This window comes from Hyperoodon ampullatus (genome assembly GCF_949752795.1).
Source record: "Hyperoodon ampullatus genome assembly, chromosome: 13".
Classification (NCBI taxonomy): Eukaryota; Metazoa; Chordata; class Mammalia; order Artiodactyla; family Ziphiidae; genus Hyperoodon; species Hyperoodon ampullatus.
The window spans coordinates 81,377,727-81,394,408 of record NC_136926.1 but is presented as its reverse complement, the minus strand read 5'-3'; the positions used below and the strand labels follow the sequence as shown (position 1 = coordinate 81,394,408).

At 36.3% G+C, this 16,682-nt stretch overlaps 1 protein-coding gene across 1 annotated transcript in view; it reads right to left on the bottom strand.

Annotated features, from left to right (window-relative positions):
* CCDC102B (coiled-coil domain containing 102B) overlaps nt 1-16,682 on the bottom strand; it is a gene marked incomplete at both ends in the record, with an annotated part of 216,736 nt that overhangs the window by 88,982 nt on the left and 111,072 nt on the right.

Sequence of the window (16,682 nt, the reverse complement as noted above, 5' to 3'; positions counted from 1 at the left end):
CTGGTAGAGTTTATGAGGAAGCCAATGTTTTTCAGCTCAACATAGGTAAGATATTTATACTTATCTCTCTCAGGTTTTGCCACAGAGAAGCCTAGATTTCTGCTAATAAGAATGTTGTCAATATAAGTTTTTCAATCCCTCTACTACTGTCCAGATATTTACATAGATACTGAATAACCTAGTTTCATTGTCACTTTAAATATATTGTGTTGGTAACTAGTAGTTGGGGAAATTATTTAATGTTAGGCCATTTATAAGTAATAAAAATATAATCTATATCATGGAATACACCTCTCCAAATAGATATAAAAATATAAAATACATTAGGGAGTATTTTCCTCCAACACACATATGAAAAAAAATCTACCCATATTTCACATGTATTATTAAGCACGCCTGTGTATGTGATTGTGATCCTGCCTTTCCCTTTTCTTTTTATATATAACACACACTTGATAGCTAGAAGCCAAATACCACTTGCATATCCTAATTCCCTGTTTTCTCTTGAAATAGAAGAGTTTTTTAAACTTACTTAAACTCTATTTTCCTTTAAAAACTGCTTATTATAAAGAATATATTTGCTTTTAATACTGCAATGGTTTTAATTTATTAGAAAATAAATATTGATTTATTGGAATTTATTGGGAACTCATTTCAAATTTTCTTAAATGAAGAAGAAAATTCCTTGACACAAATAACTGATAATCCCAGGGGCATCTTAATCCAGGCCATGTTGAAGGCAGAGGCTCAGGGTGTCTCCTGGTCAGGTCCCTCTCGAGACTTCTGCTCTCGCTTTTCCAGGTGGCTCCATGTGATGGGAAGATGGCTTTTACAGCTCTAAAGCTATATTTTCTTAGGTTTAATTTTAACAGACAAGAAAATGTGTCTCTGAAAAGTCTAAGCATCATTACACTAAATTGTCTCTGTTATGGTTACTTGCCCATACTAGTGTGTGTGCCCAGAAAACTTAAATATTTTAATTGCTAAAGATGAATCACTTACCCAACCTAGAGGTAGAGAGGGTGTCAGCCCTAACCACAAGATGGGGCCTGAAATTTGGGGATGGAGTTGAACCTAGAGGAAAACCAATGCATGTTAAGTAGAAGCCAGGTGAATAGACGTCAGGGGCCCATAAACAACAGCCATCCACGAGGCTTTAGAAGACAAAATGAGTGTTGAATCTCCAAAAGTATTTAATTTTCTAAGTTTTGCTTTGATAAAATAGAGATTTATATGTAGATTTTATATCTTCTGATCTCAGGTGACCATGTCATTATTCTAAAAATAAAATAAAATTGGGAACTACTTACTTGTCTTTATCATATTGGATTTATCACTATTTGGCCTACCACACTGTCATATGTATATGTGACAATGTCTTGTGTATATGTAGCTCTGCATGTCTGTGTGTATAAAGAGGGGAAAATGTAATATGTGTTTCTATAGTATGAATATGGCAAACAAAAGAAGTGGGCATATTTTTATGTCAGGAGTGACAGTGTCGCCCTGTCCATTTTCTACTTGAGATTTATTTTCAGGTTGTATACCAATAAAAATAACTCTGTATTTCTATGGTGAGGCAAACACTGATTGTACTTTAGGCTTTTGGAATAAAAAGAGATAAAGATTCAGAGAAAAACATTGTCATTCTTAGGTAAATAAGTAATCAACAAGTATTTTGCCGAGGATGGTAACAGAAAACGTCCAAAATAACCATTTGACACAGGCTTGATAATTAAAGAAACTAAACTATGTCATTAGCATACACCAAGAATAATCTGAATTCATGGAGGAAGTCCCTAAAACAATATACAAAGGTACTTTAATTTCAGTGCTGATATATTTGGACAGAGAACAACAGGATCTAAGGATAAAGCAACTTGAAAAGATCATAACGTAACAATTCCTTTAGTTGCACCAACTAAGAAAGTATAACTGCCAGATCCTTCCAGGGGGGTAGTTAGGAGGTTAATTTAGGAGATCCCATGACCCTTTCTTTGTGCTTGCCCTACCACTTCCACGGCACACGAACTCTGGCTGAGCAAGTCTCCTCCCTAGACTCACCAGCATTCCTTGAAATTCTATCACCAGCCCAGGGACTTGGGAGACAGTAGACAAGACTGCAGAGTCTCAGAACCTCAGCTTTCTTCCAAGTATCTCTCCCCAAAGCCATGAGACACTTAAAATGATCTCAGAAAAGAAAAGAAAAGAAAATTAGTGGTTTTCAAGGAACTTAATTTCCCCCAAAAGATACAAACTTCACCAGTACAAATGAGCTCTTGCTCTTCTTCACTTGGTGTGGAATGCTCTTATATCACTCTTCCAGGTAACTATTTCCTTCCATCTTTCTGATCTCAATCTGAATCATCATTTCCCAGGAAGAAGCAATGACATGAATCTACTAATATGCAGCATTTAATAGAGTCACCATTGTAGATCTCTATGCTGATGATTTGATTTGACTGTAGTTTTCAGGAGGACAGCTGTAATCGTGTGTGTCTTGCCACTCTTATATACCCTATCTACACTGTGTCTGTCTGAAACATACAATAGATTGACTATATCAACACTTTTCCAGACTCCTTCTAGTTCTCCCTTTTTTAATGCTAAACATTTGTGTTTTCCTGAGTCTCTTGTAGCTAGAGTTTCAGATTAAGATTTAGATGCTGGAAAAGAGATGCTCTCAAGAGAGGCTTGGATTTGGAGCTGACTTCAGTGGGAAGAGAGGCAAAAAGAAGTTACAGAGCTAGCAGACCCAATGCTATGGGTGACTTCCTTACCCCCAGCTTGTAGCTAAGGTGGAGTGATCATGGAGGTATGGATGAAACAGGGACATCGAGCCCCATATCCTCCTGATACCTTCCTGGGGGAACTCATTCTCTAGTTAGGCTCATTCCATGGTGGTCTACCAGGAGTCTTTCCTATACGTCCAAAGGAGAGTCTGCTCCCCCCAATCCTTTGGGATTCTTTTGAAATCATCTGATTCCTTGCATTGTATACTTTTGTAATTTATCTATTTTCTGATCCCTACACCCGAACTCTGAGTGATACAGAATTCAGTAAATGTTTGTTGATTAAATCAATAGACTAATGAAAGTAGGTGCTACCTGGCTTTAAATGAAATTTCTTATATGTACACTAGATAGGATGAGATAATTTGAACCTTTAATAAAATCATGTCTTAATGTTATTTTTTTATTCTTTGTAAATTATATGTTACAAACACGTGAAATAAGTAGTGACATGGATTACAACATTTGAAAGCTCATGCTCCCTACATCACAGGAAAAAAACTGAAAATCCTTTTAACTCATTTTGAAAAAAAATTCTTCATTTATACTTCTTATACAGCTATTAAAACTAAAAGCAGACTGAATTTGATTTTTTTTCTTAAAATGGATTACCTGTTAATAAGCAAAAAGTGGATAAGACAAATCTAAAAGAAGAAAGAATAAGAGGGACATTTCTTATATGGTATGTTAGGCTAATAAGCAGTGACTCATTCAAATATAGACTAGAAAACATTAAAACTCAGATAATTATCTGGAGAGAAGGACACATTTGGGTTTTTAAAATTTCTAGGTCTGAATTTTTTTTCTTTTGTCCTGTATTTTACATAGAGCCAAAGGACATAGTACTAATTATAAGGTGCTCGTTAATATGAGTAAAAAACACTCCAGCTACACCCCACCCCCCAGTCATGCCAAATACATAGTTTCTTTGGGAGAAACTGAATTAATTCTATCTGGCTTAAGTAGGATAATTAATTTCAACTGGCTAAAGGTAAAATTATTCTTGTAATACAGACTCAGTCAGCTAATTATTTCTCCATACATTACTGCTCCCCTAAACCTGCCTCACCCTGGCATGGCAGACATCTCACATTTCACTGCTTGTCCCTCACACTGTCAAGGACATGCCACTAAAACAGCCACCAACATGCCTCCAGTGCAAAGAGAACCAGATTCTCAAGCACTGGTGTAGCAGATTAGAAAATAAATTTCATTTGTGATATTTACTTAAATTAACTATAAAGTGTATAAAATATCCTTGAAAATAAATAATTAAAAATTACCATTAACAGAAGATATTTACCCCAATCATCATCCTCCCTAAAGTTACACACACACACACACACACACACACACACACACAAACTTCAGTAATGCCAAATCGGAACCAATCTGAAGTCATTTACAGTTATCACAAAGGGTATTAAAAAATATTTTGAGAACGTTGATGTTAACTGGTAGTTTTCCAAATCTTAGAGCACAAAGAAGTCACCTAGTTATTTGTGTTAAAATATTTACATTTCTAGTTCCCAAGTCACATGCCTACTAATTCAGAATTTTTATTTTCAGACAGCACCCTATCTGGGAGAGATAGGATCAGGATCCGATGTTAATAAACACTACTCTAGGAGATCAGAACATCTAATCTCTTTTTAAATTCCTTCTCTTCACCATGTAAATTCTACCAAATGTACATGAAGTAACATACTTTCGGAATAATAGAAAATAGAATGTGAAATAAGAATGTTATATGTAATTATTATTTTTGATTGATTTCCTATACATTTCACACTAAAACAGAACCACACTCACAAAAGAAAAAAAAAAGAAACTATGTAATGGAAAATTAAATAGAAATTGGTTAAAAAGCAAAGAGATGATTCTTGTTAGTTACTGATGTATTGATGCTTCCTCTCCTCGATCTTCCTAGAATTTAGAGAGAATTAGAAAGGCTGCCAAATGCTGTGGAGATTTAAATACTATTAAATTAAGCATAATAAAATGATAGGGAAACAGAAAGTGATGGCCAGTAGCAGAGAAATATGAAATGAAAAATCTCTCAATTATGTCAACAACCATATTAAATTTAACTGTGTGAATTAAAAAGAAATAGATCCAGCAAGTAGAAAGAGTACACTAAGCTGTACCAGGAGCCAAAAGCTATTTTAGTGAAAATAAACTGAAATTCCAAAGAAATATATTGTCCTCATGAACCTGAATGAGTGTCTTTATTTAAATCAGTAGCTACATTTTGGAAAACATAATAGGATCATGAATTTGGGTGATGGAAGAGTCTCAGGTATTTATTCCAAACTCTTCTTTTAAAAATTAAAAAACTAAAGTACAAAGAGTATTACCTCACCAAAATTCCTCAAATATTGAGCATGGACCCTGGATAAGAGTTTTATTCTTTCATTCTTTAACCTCTGGTCCTATTTTCCTGTTACATATGAGTTGAATCACACATTTAGTGGTTACCACTTTCATCAAATAATAATGTGGTATGCTCTCTGGAGCCTCTTTTATAAAGGCACTAATTCCATTCATGAGGGCTCTGCCCTCAGACCTAATCACTTCCCAAGGGCCCCACCTCCAAATACCATCACATTAGAGATTAGGTTTTAAGCTCTGAATTTTGGAGAAACACAAATATTCAGCAGATCTCAATATTCCCAGAAGTCATCTACAGATTCAAAGGAGTCCATATCAAAACCCTCATGGCATTTTTTGCAGAAATGGAAAAGCTCATCCTCATATTGATAAGGAATTTCAATTGGCCCTGAATATCCAAAATGATATTGGAAAAGAAGAACAAAGTTGGAGGACTCCCATTTTCTGATTTTGAAACTTACTACAAAGGTAGGTGAATTCTCTGGCATAATAGTAAACATGTAGACCAATGGAATAGAACTGAGAATCCAGAAAATAGACCCATACATCTATTAACAACTGATTTTCAACAAAGGTGCCAAGACCATTCAATAGGGAAAAAAGTAGCCTCTTCAACAAGTGCTGTTGGGGCAACTGGAAATCCATATGTAAAATAATGAAGTTGGACCCCTATCTTACAACCATCTACAAAAGTTAACTCAAATTGGATCAATGATCTAAACATAACAGGTAAAATTATAAAAGTCTTAGAAGAAAACATAGGAGTAAATCATCATAACCTTGGATTTAGCAATGGATTCTTAGAAATGACACTTTAAAAGCATGAACAACAAGAGAAAAAAAATAAATTGGAATTCATTAAAATTAAAAGCTGCATGCAAAAAAAAAAAAAAAACTGCATGCATCGGAAGACATTATCAAGCAAGTGAAAAGATAACCTAAGGAGTGGTAGAAAATGTTTGCAAATCATATATCTGAGAAGGGTTTAGTATTCAGAATATACAAAGAACTCTCACAACTCAACAAAAAGGCAAACAACCCTATTTAAAAATGGGCTAAGAGCTTGAACAGACATTGCTCTGAAGAACATACACAAGTAGCCAAGAAGCACATAGAAAGATTTTCAACACTGTTAGTCAAAAGGGAAATGCAAATCAAAACCACAACGTGATATACCACTTCACACCCATTAGGGTGGGTATAATTTTAAAAAAAAACCAATAAAGAACAAGTGTTGCTGAGGATCTGGAGTAATAGGAATTCTCATACATTGTGTCATAAAAAAAAAAAAGAACAATTTGTGGGTCTTTCCAAAAGTTGTATATAGAATTACCATATGAACCAGAAATTCTACTCCTAGATATATACTGAAAAGAATTGAAAACTGGTAACCAAATAAATACATGTACATGCATGTTCATAATACCTCTGTTCAAAAGAACCAAAAGATGGAAACCCAAGTATCCATTAGCCCATGAATGGATGAACAAATTGTGGTATATCCATACAATCAAATACTATACAGCCAACAAAGGAATAAAGTACTGATGCTTGCTGCAAAGGGCATGAACTTCGAAAACCTTATGTTATGTTAAAGAAGCCAGACACAAAAGGTTACATGTACGATTCCATTCATATGCATTAGCCAGAATAGGTAAATCCATGGAGATGGAAAGCAGATTTGTGGTTGCTGGGGACTTGGGAGAGGTACTGTATAATGCTTAGAGGATTTCCTTTGGGGGTGATGAAAATGTTTTGGAATCAGTTAGAGGTGATTGTACACTGTCAATATATTAAATGCCACTAAGTTATTCACTTTAAAATGGTTAATTTCATGTAATGTGATTTCACTTCAAGATAAAGAAAAATAAAGAAAAAAAATAGTGAATGTTTCAGACCTATTAAAGTTATCTGAGTTTCCATTAATCTTATAGTTTTATTTTTAATTTGAATTTTAGCTTTAATTTTAAAGAAATATTATAACCATAGTGTTTTGTCATTTTAAATAAGAAGCTACATATTATTTTTTTATCACTGCTTTAAATCAAGCTAATATAAATCAACTGATAGCAGCTATGGGAACTGCCAGTCATTTTATAATAAAATAGTGGATTATTAGTAGTATGCTAGTCATATCAAATACAAAATGAGAAATAATTTCATACCTGAATATAACAATTTATAAAATTTCATGAAGCTCTAATTCTGTAAAATATAAGTGACCTGAAGTGTCAAAATTTGCATCTTCATTTTAACTGGTTATGGGACAAAATGTAATTTACTTGATACACAGAAGGAGGTCTTAAAAGATGATAAAAGCTTCCATTAACCCTACAGACTTTGTTGTCCTCTAACATTTGCCCTGTAATATAATAAAAGGGAGACTACAAGAATTAAAGATAAATCAAAATACACAATAAAATTTAAATAATGAAATCAAAGTATAAACACATACATTTATTTATTAATCTTCCACACATTTATGAGAACGTGCCAACCTCTGTGGACTGAGATTTAATATTCATAATTTTAATTTAACAAGACATGACAACATTTGATGTTTTAGTAAGAGAAAGTGAAACTCCACCCAGCAATAATTTATTCCTAGAAATAATGTTTCATACATACAAAATCTTATGTGTGTACCTTTGATCCAGTAGAGAATCACAAAACAGGAAGAAAACTAATACTCCTATTTTAGAATTAATCTTGTAGAAATCAATTCATTGTGTGTGTGTGTGTGCATGTATGTGTGTGCACCTGCACATGCGTGTGTATTTGAGAAGGGGCGAAAGCAATCATATTATATTAAAGTAAATGCCAACCTATTTTGCAGTATATTGAGTTATTTCAGTTCAGTGGGGCACTTTCAGTAGATACCTTCCTTATGACATTAGTAAATGGTACTTAAGCATTTTTCTCTCTGCTAACTTCAGAAATTCTTGGGCAAAAGGACATTGTTCTGCCCAATCCACACAATCCCATTCACCTTTGTTACAATGTATACGAAATCATGGGTGTGTTTCTAAGTTTCATGAAATAATTTATTTTGAAGAATGTCTTGTGTGTAGCCTAGTGTTTTGATATACACGCCATTCCTCAAAATAAATTATTTTCATTTTTTATAAACAAAATATAACATACTTCACATACAAAAGGGTTAAAATTTTCCATATATATAAAAGTCTCTACAGTAATAAAAGTTTATATTAAAAACTATATTAAAAGTTGAAATTTCTAATGTATCTCAGAGAACAAAGCTGGCTAAGAACAGCTAAAGGAAGACATAAAATGATAATATCTAATAATATCAAATTATAATGTTCTATATTTAAATTATTACTATTTCACAACAGTAAAAGAATACATAAAATTATTGTTTATTCTTAAATTGTTCAATAATTCTATGAGTAGAAGCAGGCTTTGGAAGAACAATAATGAATGGGGAAAAATTAACAGATCCATAGGTTTGACTGCTACACCACTGAATGGAAACAAAATATTTCTGAAGACAAAGTTGCCAAGCAAAATAAATATAATGCCATTCCTGTTGAAGGAATGGACACTGTCAGTAAATTCATTAGGAATTGACTTTGATGGCCTTTCTACTTTCAGATTAATTCATCATTTTCCTGAGACACATCAATTACCACTCTTTCACATTAACTTTCTGAGAATGACCCAGTATGTGACCTGAATGAAGGGAATTAGTTGCCAGAATGATTTAAGAAAACAAGCTTCCAAAGCTGTTCATGAGAGGCATGTCAACTAGTCCATGGGGCTTTGCTCAGTCTAATACGGACCACTTTTTCCAATAACATTTCACTCGAAAAAGTATTGTTTGCAACGGGAAATACATATACCGCACATCAACAGAATTAAGGCTTCACAAGAACAAGAATCTCTGTCATACATTGAGAAAAGCAAATCAGCCTTTATAGGATAGGTATCATAATTTTTAAAAAAATCGTTGGGAATTGCAGTTCTACTTTTCTCCATTACAGCAAAATGATGACATATTTTGATAAATATTAGGCTATATGTGTCTGTTGCCTCTTTGGTTGTTTTGTTATGTTTTATCACTTTATGGTGGTCACAAATCCCACTTTTCATTTCTTTTTCTCTCATTCATCTTTTCTTATCTTATCCTCTGTCCTGAAGTTCAAAGAAGTGAACAAAGGGAGAAACGGGACAAGTAAGAGCTCAGAAAGGGATTAGAATTAGTAAAGTACATACAGCTGTTTATTTTTATTTTTTCTTTTCACCAAGCCCTGGAGAAGATGGTCCTTTCTAACACAGTCCTCCAAGTAGGGTTTTCTCACCCTGAAGGGACCAGCAACTTTCAGTGTCTTTAAGGTATTTTACACACAACTCTGTAATTTCTAGATAACCCACAGCAATGCATATTATTCTCATCCATAGAGCTGCAGATTAATTTTGCCTGGTGGCAGTGCAATTTATGTCCTTACCCCTCGTGGAAAAAATCAGTTTTGCATCTATTAACAAAATTCATTTCAGCATTCCTGGTTGTCCCTTGTCTGATACTTAGATACTTCTCTCAACTGGCTATAACATCTTACTGGTTTCTTCAGGAATGAATGGATTAAATAAAACCTTTCATTTTATGCCTGTATGAGATTTATGAGTTTAGCATTTTTTAAATGATTATATTTAATGATTATTAATTGAATAATATGTTAATCTGATTATGTTATTTGGAGATGCTATTTTACTAATTTAAAATATTTTATTTTATTATTCTTCATAACATGGAAACTCAAAAAGTAGGAGCTAAAAAAAGTATTAGTAATTTCTTTCCACATTACAGTGTGATATGAACACCCTACTTTAGATATCACCATAATTTTTAATACACTTCAAATTTTTAGTGAAATTGATCTTGTGAAAGAAAATGAAGAACATTTTTAAACAAATATTTCAGGTAACTGAATTCAAATTTGCTGACTGCCTGTAATATGTTTTTAAAAATATGAAATATTAATGATCCCAGCATATGTGTTTCTGTATATTCATAAGTGGATTTTTTTTTAATGTTGTATGGAGATACACAGACTAATGATCAGGCATTGCCAATACACTTACCTATTGGCCATGGAGTCAGAATTTCAAATGTAGCTCCATGGTTCTCCTCTTAAACCACACACTTTGATTCCTTTATGTTGTCCAAAGCTATTCTCAAGCATCTTTGCCATCATTTAAAATGCAACTTCATTCTGATAAGAGTAGCCTCAATACTGCTGCAGAAGGTCCATTATCAGATATCAGTTGCTCTGTCGATTATACTAAAGCCATGGAACAGTGCAACTATTACCCAAAGCAATGACAAACCAAAAGATCCACATGCTGAAGTTGTTCTAGAAAAGTCTGTGGCAGTGGTTTATGCTTTAAAAATAATTTGCTACTACTAGAGTAATAATTTTCCAATCTAGCCATTAAAAATTCAGGTATACTGCTTTTTATTAATTGTAGAAAATTGATACACACATAGCCTTAAACATAAGCTATAAAAGCAACTACCAGATGGAGATTTATGTGATGAAATCACTCGTGTGAGGAAGAATCTTTGTCTTTAAATTAATAGTACAATTTAAAATTGAAAGCCATTTTCTTTAAAAATGCATTCCCTATAATACTAAAGCCAAAAACATTATGTAAAAGTCCTCCCCTCCCAAATAAGTAGGATTTATAAAAATTTCATTGAATTATGAGATTGTTAAAACTCAAGAAATTAACAAAATTTATTGATATGGAGATTTCTATGAGCAGCAAGTAGAATTGTATCTGCCACAAATATTTGTTAAATGTGATTAGATGTAAATATAATGTGGTAAGGTATCTTACGTCTCTTTTAGAGGCTGATGATGAGTGATGTTTACAGTTGTGTCTCTTATATGCCAGCACCTATCTGCCCATCTCACTCATATATAGTACTTTTATGCATTTATATATCTGGTAATTCTATAGGGTACTTATATACATACATATACATGTTTCTCCTTTGTGGTACTTATGCACATAATTTTATACATATAGATTAGTTTTTATTGAAATGTTAAAACCACAATTTAGCTTTGTGTTATAATGACATCTATACTATTCCCTGGCCTTTGGCATGTTCCATATGCAGCTTTGATTCATTAGACATTTGGGGACATCTGAATCTTGATATTTTGACCTATGGGGATCTCTGTGGCACCAAGGATTTTGACCCACAGCTGCTCCATGACAAGTAATTATTTTGGTTTAAGTGGTGAGTCTGAACTCTTAATGAAGATTGTAAAAAATTGCTAACACCTCCTCCAGCCATCAAAATGATATACACTTAGGGAATAGTCTTCTGATTGATGAGCACACCCACTGAGTTGTTCAGACCTTCCAGAATTTTCCCAGTTTCCACGGTCTGTTCTGTTCTGGGCCAAAGAACTACATTGGTCCCAAAGAGCCCAGGTCTAAACTTAGGGTGGCCTCTTAACAGGACAAGGAATTGGCATATATACTAGCTCCAAACAGACCCCAATCAGCCCTCATAGTTCCTAAATGACACACTTTATGCTATAACAGTTTGATATAACTAGAAAGGCATCAAAGTGGAATAGAGTGAATTACTTCTTTATCTGAGTTCCCATTCCACTTTACTCTTAGCAATCATCACAATGTAATACTGATAACAATTTATGTGTATATTGTTATACATAGATATATTGTGTATATCTCCCCAGACAGACTCTAAGCCCATGCTAGGCAGGCATAAAGATTCATTCATCTTGGGACTTCCCTGGTGGTGCTGTGGTTAAGAATCTGCCTGCCACTTCCGGGTAAGATGGCGGAAGAGTAAGACGCGGAGATCACCTCCCTCCTCACGGATACACCAGAAATACAGCTACACGTGGAACAACTCCTACAGAACACCTACTGAACGCTGGCAGAAGACCCCAGACCTCCCAAAAGGCAAGAAACTCCCCACATACCTGGGAAGGGCAAAGCGGAGAGATTCCCGCACAGAGGATCGGTGCCGAGCGGCACTCACCAGCCCGAGAGGTTTGTCTGCTCGCCCGCCGGGGCGGGCGGCGCTGGAAGCTGAGGCTCGGGCTTCGGTCAGAGCGCAGGGAGAGGACTGGGGCTGGCGGCGAGAACTCAGCCTGAAGGGGGCTAATGTGCCACAGCTAGCCGGGAGGGAGTCCGGGAAAACTCTGGAGCTGCCGAAGAGGCAAGAGACTTGTTCTTCCCTCTTGGTTTCCTGCTGCGCGAGGAGAGGGGATTAAGAGCGCTGCTTAAAGGGGCTCCACAGACGGGCGCGAGTCGCGACTGAAAGCGCGGAGCCCAGTGACGGGCGTGGGACGCTGGGGCTGCTGCTGCCGCCGCCAAGAAGCCCGTGTGCGAGCGCAGGTCACTGTCCACACCGCCCTTCCGGGAGCCTGAGCAGCCCGCCACTGCCGGGGTCCCGGGATCCAGGGGCGGCTTCCCTGGGAGAACGCACGGCGCGCCTCGGGCTGGTGCAACGTCACGCCGACCTCTGCCGCTGCAGGCTCGCCCCGCACTCCGTGCCCCTCCCTCCCGCCCGGCCTGAGTGAACCAGAGTCCCGGAAGAGGCTGCTCCTTTAACCCTTTCCTGTCTGAGCGAAGAACAGACGCCCTCCGGCGACCTACACGCAGAGGCGGGGCCAAATCCAAAGCTGAGACCCGGGAGCTGTGAGAACAAAGAAGAGAAAGGGAAACCTCTCCCAGCAGCCTCAGAAGCAGCGGATTAAAGCTCCACAATCAACTTGATGTACCCTGCATCTGTGGAATACATGAATAGACAACAAATCATCCCAAATTGAGGAGCCAGGAGTCAGTACTGTGCCTCTGAGGTGGGAGAGCCAACTTCAGGACACTGGTCCACAAGAGACCTCCCAGCTCCACATAATATCAAACGGCGAAAATCTTCCAGAGATCTCCATCTCAACACCAGCACCCAGCTTCACTCAACGACCAGCAAGCTACAGTGCTGGACACCCTATGCCAAACAACTAGCAAGACAGGAACACAACGCCACCCATTAGCAGAGAGGTGGCCTAAAATCATAAAAAGTCTGCAGACACCCCAAAACACACCACCAGACGTGGACCTGCCCACCAGAAAGACAAGATCCAGCCTCATCCACCAGAACACAGGCACTAGTCCCCTCGACCAGGAAACCTACACAACCCACTAAACCAACCTTAGCCACTGGGGACAGACACCAAAAACAACAGGAACTACGAACCTGCAGCCGGCAAAAAGGAGACCCCAAACACAGTAACATAAGCAAAATGAGAAGACAGAAAAACACACAGCAGGAGAAGGAGCAAGATAAAAACCCACCAGACCTAACAAATGAAGAGGTAATAGGCAGTCTATCTGAAAAAGAATTCAGAATAATGATAGTAAAGATGATCCAAAATCTTGGAAATAGAATAGACAAAATGCAAGAAACAGTTAACAAGGACCTAGTAGAACTAAAGATGAATCAAGCATCGATTAAAAACACAATAAATGAAATGAAAAATACTCTAGATGGGATCAATAGCAGAATAACTGAGGCAGAAGAACGGATAAGTGAGGTGGAAGATAAAATAGTGGAAATAACTAATGCAGAGCAAAATAAAGAGAAAAGAATGAAAAGAACAGAGGACAATATCAGAGACCTCTGGGACAACATTAAACGCACCAACATTCGAATTATAGGGGTTCCAGAAGAAGAAGAGAAAAAGAAAGGGACTGAGAAAATATTTGAAGAGATTATAGTTGAAAACTTCCCTAATATGGGAAAGGAAATAGTTAATCAAGTCCAAGAAGCACAGAGAGTCCCATACAGAATAAATCCAAGGAGAAATACGCCAAGACACATATTAATCAAACTGTCAAAAATTAAACACAAAGAAATCATATTAAAAGCAGCAAGGCAAAAACAACAAATAACACACAAGGGAATCCCCATCAGGATAACAGCTGATCTCTCAGCAGAAACTCTACAAGCCAGAAGGGAGTGGCAGGACATAATTAAAGTGATGAAGGAGAGAAACCTGCAACCAAGATTACTCTACCCAGCAAGGATCTCATTCAGATTTGATGGAGAAATTAAAACGTTTACAGACAAGCAAAAGCTGAGAGAGTTCAGCACCACCAAACCAGCTTTACAACAAATGCTAAAGGAACTTCTCTAGGCAAGAAACACAACAGAAGGAAAAGACCTACAATAACGAACCCAAAACAATTAAGAAAATGGGAATAGGAACATACATATCGATAATTACCTTAAATGTAAATGGACTAAACGCTCCCACCAAAAGACACAGATTGGCTGAATGGATACAAAAACAAGACCCATATATATGCTGTCTACAAGAGACCCACTTCAGACCTAGAGACACATACAGACTGAAAGTAAGGGGATGGAAAAAGATATTCCATGCAAATGGAAACCAAAAGAAAGCTGGAGTAGCAATTCTCATATCAGACAAAATAGACTTTAAAATAAAGACTACTAGAAGAGACAAAGAAGGACACTACATAATGATCAAGGGATCGATCCAAGAAGAAGATATAACAATTGTAAATATTTATGCACCCAACATAGGAGCACCTCAATACATAAGGCAAACACTAACAGCCATAAAAGGAGAAATCGACAGTAACACAATCATAGTAGGGGACTTTAACACCCCACTTTCACCAATGGACAGATCATCCAAAATGAAAATAAATAAGGAAACACAAGCTTTAAATGATACATTAAACAAGATGGACTTAATTGATATTTATAGGACATTCCATCCAAAAACAACAGAATACACATTTTTCTCAAGTGCTCATGGAACATTCTCCAGGATAGATCATATCTTGGGTCACAAATCAAGCCTTGGTAAATTTAAGAAAATTGAAATTGTATCAAGTATCTTTTCCGACCACAATGCTATGAGACTAGATATCAATTACAGGAAAAGAGCTATAAAAAATACAAACACATGGAGGCTAAACAATACATTACTTAATAACGAAGTGATCACTGAAGAAATCAAAGAGGAAATAAAAAAATACCTAGAAACAAATGACAATGGAGACACGACGACCCAAAACCTATGGGATGCAGCAAAAGCAGTTCTAAGAGGGAAGTTTATAGCAATACAATCCCACCTTAAGAAACAGGAAATATCTCGACTAAACAACCTAACCTTGCACCTAAAGCAATTAGAGAAAGAAGAACAAAAACATCCCAAAGTTAGCAGAAGGAAAGAAATCATAAAAATCAGATCAGAAATAAATGAAAAAGAAATGAAGGAAACAATAGCAAAGATCAATAAAACTAAAAGCTGGTTCTTTGAGAAGATAAACAAAATTGATAAACCATTAGCCAGACTCATCAAGAAAAAAAGGGAGAAGACTCAAATCAATAGAATTAGAAATGAAAAAGGAGAAGTAACAACTGACACTGCAGAAATACAAAAGATCGTGAGAGATTACTATAAGCAACTCTATGCCAATAAAATGGACAACCTGGAAGAAATGGACAAATTCTTAGAAATGCACAACCTGCCAAGACTGAATCAGGAAGAAATAGAACATATGAACAGACCAATCACAAGCACTGAAATTGAAACTGTGATAAAAAATCTTCCAACAAACAAAAGCCCAGGACCAGATGGCTTCACAGGCGAATTCTATCAAGCATTTAGAGAAGAGCTAACGCCTATCCTTCTCAAACTCTTCCAAAATATAGCAGAGGGAGGAACACTCCCAAACTCATTCTACGAGGCCACCATCACCTTGATACCAAAACCAGACAAGGATGTCACAAAGAAAGAAAACTACAGGCCAATATCACTGATGAACATAGATGCAAAAATCCTCAACAAAATACTAGCAAACAGAATCCAACAGCACATTAAAAGGATCATACACCATGATCAAGTGGGGTTTATCCCAGGAATGCAAGGATTCTTCAATATACGCAAATCAATCAACGTGATACACCATATTAACAAATTGAAGGAGAAAAACCATATGATCATCTCAATAGATGCAGAGAAAGCTTTCGACAAAATTCAACACCCATTCATGATAAAAACCCTGCAGAAAGTAGGCATAGAGGGAACTTTCCTCAACATAATAAAGGCCATATATGACAAACCCACAGCCAGCATCGTCCTCAATGGTGAAAAACTGAAACCATTTCCACTAAGATCAGGAACAAGACAAGGTTGCCCACTCTCACCACTCTTATTCAACATAGTTTTGGAAGTTTTAGCCACAGCAATCAGAGAAGAAAAGCAAATAAAAGGAATCCAAATTGGAAAAGAAGAAGTAAAGCTGTCACTGTTTGCAGATGACATGATACTATACATAGAGAATCCTAAAGATGCTACCAGAAAACTACTAGAGCTAATCAATGAATTTGGTAAAGTTGCAGGATACAAAATTAATGCACAGAAATCTCTGGCATTCCTATATACTAATGAT